Source organism: Homalodisca vitripennis, unplaced genomic scaffold (assembly GCF_021130785.1).
Source record: "Homalodisca vitripennis isolate AUS2020 unplaced genomic scaffold, UT_GWSS_2.1 ScUCBcl_12757;HRSCAF=22644, whole genome shotgun sequence".
Lineage (NCBI taxonomy): Eukaryota > Metazoa > Arthropoda > Insecta > Hemiptera > Cicadellidae > Homalodisca > Homalodisca vitripennis.
In genome coordinates, this window is record NW_025788879.1 from 10,550 (window position 1) to 16,562 (window position 6,013).

At 33.3% G+C, this 6,013-nt stretch overlaps 1 long non-coding RNA gene across 1 annotated transcript; it reads right to left on the reverse strand.

Moving 5' to 3' along the window:
* Positions 1–1,151: 1,151 nt before the first annotated feature.
* Positions 1,152–5,807, reverse strand: LOC124375042. The gene is made up of 5 exons (XR_006923643.1): positions 5,501–5,807; positions 4,999–5,136; positions 4,064–4,214; positions 3,833–3,948; positions 1,152–1,215 (listed from the first exon to the last, which is right to left on the reverse strand). It is a non-coding gene; the product is annotated as an uncharacterized LOC124375042 (long non-coding RNA).
* Positions 5,808–6,013: the final 206 nt, after the last annotated feature.

Below are 6,013 nucleotides of genomic sequence, written 5' to 3' on the forward strand. Positions count from 1 at the left end.
TTCCTGTTTTTTTCCACTGGAGATCTCGTCCTTTTTAATTTATTGGTGGAAGGAGCTGATGCTACTGCGTGAAACGATTTAATATATTTTACAAATTTTGAATCAGTGATTTGAAGTGAAACATGTATACGGTAAATCAAATACTATACACGAACACTCTTTAGAGGTGAGTAGTGATTCGGGGAATAGTAAAGACAATCAAGCTGCTGATCTCTGAAACCATGTGTTTGTTTAAAGTTTATGAATAAAGTCAAATTTAAATTTAACTGAAAATAATTTTTATCATGAAGAGTACATTGGTGGTGAGTTTATTAAGACTATTAACACTGGGGTACACAGCACCGAGAGACTTGACCTTGAACTGATGAGACACCACCTACACTGGACTAGGTCTATATTTACTGACCTACATTTCTGAATTTCTACTTTTGGGGAAAAACTACATTTGGCAAACAACATGAGCGGAAATACTATTCCCATTTGAATACACACACGACCTTCAATATACGTCACCATGTGAGCAGTTACCTACAACATATGACATCACCAACATCGGGCTGTTCATAACCAAACTATTACATATGACGTCACCAACGTCGGGCAGATAATTTTGACCTGTACACCAAAATTCTACATATGGGGCAACCAATGCGGATTGTTACTTAACCTGACCTTCGTCACTTTCTACAACAACTGTTTTACTGACATCATCTTGTTATGTTGTTTACAAAGTTTTGTTACGTTTAATCATTCTTTACTACTCAGATGGTAGGTCCAGTTTGGCATTTACGTGATAGCAAATAATATTAATAATAAAATTTTATTTTCTTTCCTGCCATTGAACTCAATTTTGAAAAGACTTTTCTTAAAGCAGACGGATGGAGCTACAGAGACTGATGACATGGGCTTAGGTGTCAGCAGATGGAATGAGTGATTGAGTGAATAAATTTATAAAAATATATTTATTGTTATATAATAACAGGTTTTTACATTTTAGTTATAATATAAATGATTTAAAAACAATATTCAGATTTTAACATATAATAGTTTACACAGTTCCACTGAGTACTATGATATTGTACCTGAGAGTAGTACTCCTCAGTCTCCACATTGCACTCAACGCTGAGTGTGAAGGAGGAGCCGGGAGCCACCACCCGACCACCTGTGTTGGAGATAGAGAATATTCCGGCTGTCAGGCTTGGGAACTCCTCCACTCTGACGAAAAACACCCGTACATCGGTTACAAAAAACACACATTGTTAACCACCTAATAAAAATTGTAGCCTTCACAAAAGTATCAAACTAGCTTAATATATTTTAATGGTATCAGTTATCTATGCAACATTCTGAACTCTTTTACAGGGTCTAAACATACACTTTTCATGTCGCTAGTAATTCTACAAGTTTTCAGAAAGAGTCCATTCAAAGTTGTGAAAAATCTCTGATGTTAACATCTTACAATATTACCTAAGTTCACCATTATTGCATGATTGAAAATCTATGTTTCTTTAAGTGTAGTATGTTTTTAATTTTGTTCCTGTTATTCTCCTTACTAGTTTTCCCAAAAATTCTTGATTGCAGATGAATGATTAAATTATAAACTGTTTTAAGAATAACATTTTATGCAGGATTATCGAGATGAATACATTATTTAGCTATATATTTTTATATAATTTGTAGAATAAATTGAAATTAAAAATGTTTTTATATACAATGTGCTATTAGAAAGTTCCCAGACTAGGTCTGCTGATAATTTTTCCCAGGTAATTTTTGTTTTATTACCTGGGCTATTATTGGCTGTTATCCCCTTTAAAATAAGATCCCTTTAAAATTTGAATTGATAAAACGAACCCATAATTTTTTCTACGACTGGAAAGTGTTGAAAAACTGCTTTCCCCTCGGAACTACTTGCGTTTTCTTCATATGTCTTCAACACTGTCAAAACAGTACCTTTCATATGAATTTTCATTTTTGGAAAGAGAGAAAAGTTAAAAGGAGCTAAATCTGGCGAATATACAGGATGTGGAATGGTAGCCGTGTTGTTTTTGGCCAAAAACTGTGTTGTTTTCAAGGAAGCGTGAGATGGTCTTGTCATGATGCAACAGCCAGTTTTTGCCTTCCACGAATAAGGCCTTTTAGATGCATATTCCCTCAAATGCCTGAAAAAGACAAACTGAAAGTCAGAGTTCACTGTAACCACAACTGTAACAACCATAAAACCAACTTTCACTACCAGTTATGATCCTAGATTTGAATGTGGAGTCACTTTCAGATATCTCTCCACACATCAACACGTCGCTTTTTCTAATCGACAGTCAAAAGCTGAGGCAAAAATGTTGCGGCAACTCGATACCTGCCTAGGTTTTGGTTAAAATTTCTTGAAAGCTTTCACAGCTTCTACCGACACTACTACATTTGTCTAGTTATTTATTGTCTGACAATGGTCTTCTTGAATGAGGTGCAGAATTTTTCTAACAACTTCATCTGTTTTGCTTGTGAAAGGGCGTCCTGAACAATGATAATCTTAATTTGAAGTTCTGCCAGCCTTGAAACAAGTGTACCACTCAAAAACCTGTTTTCTGCTCAGTGAATATACTTCAAAAGCTTCTTGAAGCACTGCAAAAGTTTCTGTTGCTTATTTCTTAAGTTTATAGCAAAACTTGACGCAAGCCTGTGGCTCAAAATTATCAGCGATCACAAAAATCGTTACGTAATGACAACACGCAACAACAAACCACAACTTGTGGGGTTATCACAGCAGAGGCTAATAGCACGCCGGGTTATACAGTCACGTGCAAAAAATGGTGAGTACAGTCTGGGAACTTTCTGATACCACCTTGTATTTGAAGTGGAGTCAGGGCTGTTATAGCCCTCTTTACCACTCAACCACAATCAAAAAGTTTATAAAATTATTGGTTACATGTTATTCATTGGATTAAACAAATTTTCTCATTCTCTAAGTATGCTATAACATTCTTCACTTTGCTTGAGAAATCACTACCTTACACCCTTGAAATTTTGAAGTGTCAAACTGTTTTCATGAAAATTACACAAACATTGAAGAGATGTGTATTTTTACCACAAATGAAAATATTGATAAATGATAATATTTAAATGAATAGTATGTATGTACACTTAACTATCAATGACATCTCTCTTAACTTAAAATTCCAAATAGAAATACTATTTACAGTATTCATAATATAACAATATTACACAGTATTTTTAATGATTTGAATACACACATAAAACTTTGAACATGAATCAATAATTTTTACATAGTTTTGAAAGTCCTGAACAAAAAGAAATAAGTGTAAACATATCTAGTGACATAATGTATATGGCCGATGAAAATTACTAATTTTTTAAGAACATTTTTAAAGATGATGGATGAGACATAGTGTTTTTTTTAGATTCTCAAATAAAATATCAATAATCAGAATGGAGACTAAAAACGGAAAAAACAATCTGACAAATAACACAATGCCTTCTCACCCTTTATCAACAGTACTGCAAATCACAGGAAAAGGATTTTTTTCTTTATTACACTGCTTGATGTAAATATTAATAGCAGAAAATTTTTTACTAAATCCCAGATTTAATTAATCACACTTAACATTATCAATGACTTGGACTAAATACGGACATATATTTCTGAGTCAGACTCATTATCCTCGATATAGTTGAACCAAAACTTTGGGAGATTTAAACCCAATTCATAAACTTCTGGGTACACCTGTGCTATCCAATCCACCCATTGCCAGTGAAGCCCTTCAGTCACTGGTTTCCCTCTCAAAATCTTCCACATCACTCATCAATCTTAACCACTTACTTTTTACTAGATGCTTTACTTTTCACTGACTTTCCCTTAGTGCTTTCTTGAGTTTTAGTGCTCTTCCCTTTTGAACTTTTAACACTCTTGTTCTGATCTTGGATTCCTTGGCATTGCTGCAAATGATTTTTGAAAATAAATTTAGCACAGTAAATATAAATAGGCAATTTAAAATATCTTCTACATGGAAAATATAAACTAAGAGCTTTTTAGAACAAATGCTTTGTTTACCTCTAGAGTTTCCATTTCCACTTGCTCTAGTGTCTTGACGCTAAAAACAAACTCAAATTTTCCAATGTTCTCTATAATGATCGTTTCAATTTTCTTTGTTCCCACCAGAATTGGACCAAAGTTTAATTCTGATTCTGGAATAACTTTGTATCTGAAACACAAAATTACTCTGCATAAAAACTATGAATTTAAGATTTACATTGAAGAAAATTTTGAAACTGAAAGTAACAAAACTAATTTTACACCAGAATGTTTTCATCTTTAAAATAGCTCAGTGCTATCCAGTGCCCCTATATATTGAAGTAATGCAACATATTGAACATAGAGCTCCTGTGCATACACAATAATTCACTTTTTTAGTTTTGATAATGATTAAAATCACCAAATCATTTTACAATTTGGTAATTTGTTTTGTGGGGCTACATTCTTGTATAAGAGAAACATGAATACTTCATTATGGCCGTTTCAGAACTGAACGTATGGGTAGATTTTGTCCGCTGAGTTACTTTGCACATGTGTGAACATGTAAGAAACATTTGGCGATTCAGCGACAATCAATAATATATAGTTAAAAATAAACTGATATGGGAATGGATCTTTTGCATAAACCTCAATACTCTTCTTTGTATTGTGTTGGGTAATAATTCAAATGAAGGATCAAATCAAATTTAAATATTTCATAATGAAATAACCATTAAATTAAACACACACAGTAAACACAAAATAGAAGTTTAGCACATAACTATGATAAATAAAATATTGAGGTTAGGTCATATGCACAGGTAACAAATGTATTATCCTCATTTCTTCATAAATATGGACAGCATAATTCTCATGTCCACACAGGTGCAGATCATTTAAAGATCCAAAATCAAACATGCAGCACATAGGAAAAGTCTAGTGGTGAAGCAGTTAAAATTTAAAGTTATACTCACTGTGAGGTGAAAGCGTCTATAGTTACATTGATGCGGTACTGCAGCAACTGGCTGTGTCTGGGGAGCAGTATCCACCAGCCATACCTTGAACACCGGCACACTGCTGATGTGTACAGGGTGTGGGCATAGACAGCAGACCTGCCAACAGAACAACCACAACACCCTGTAAGCAACTGGTTTTTAAGTATTTATTATTTATTCTTAATATGTATTTAAAAATACGTTTCTGCAACTGGTGTAGTTATAACAAAATGTACAAGGATATACAAGAGCTGTTGGAATAGTCAGGTCAAATTAGAGAGAATGATTTACCCATCGGGATTGACTTACTAAAAAGGAAAGTGCCAACAAAAGTTTTATTATTAGTCCATATTGATGTCACAGACCTGTTATAGTAACTTATGTTAGTTTGTCTGAGCTTCATCTCTCTGTTCCTTTATTCGCTTCTTATGCTAAAAAATATTTTATTATTTGTTACTACTATTTTATTATCAATACGCACCTTTACTTGTACTTGTTTTTCTAATTTCGGCAAAATTCCACTTTTTGGAGTGAATGTAAACATTTTTTCTGCATCGAAGCCAATGTTTGCTTCTTCATTGAACTTTATCCTGTTAAAAGATATGTGTAAATTAGTATATATTTACAAATTCAGCTTTGTATTGGCCTGAATTATAATTAAAGAAAGCAATTTGCCTGATGAAGTGAAGCCAGAGGTTTTGCATGATGTCTATGTACAATGGTTATTTTATGATAGTTCATAAAACATGGCCGCCAATATGAAGAATTAGTGAGGGGATTGAAACGTGTTTTTAGCTGAGAAAAGATTATGATAAATCATAAAATACTCACCTCAAGTTATCATAGAGACTGAGTTAAACGAACTATTACGTGTTATTATATACTTACCCAAGTTTTAAAGATCATAAAAAATCAATCACTGTCACACAATAAACGGGTATTGTAACTACCACAATAAACACATTTTACTATTGCAAAGCTTGTCAATCCCAGG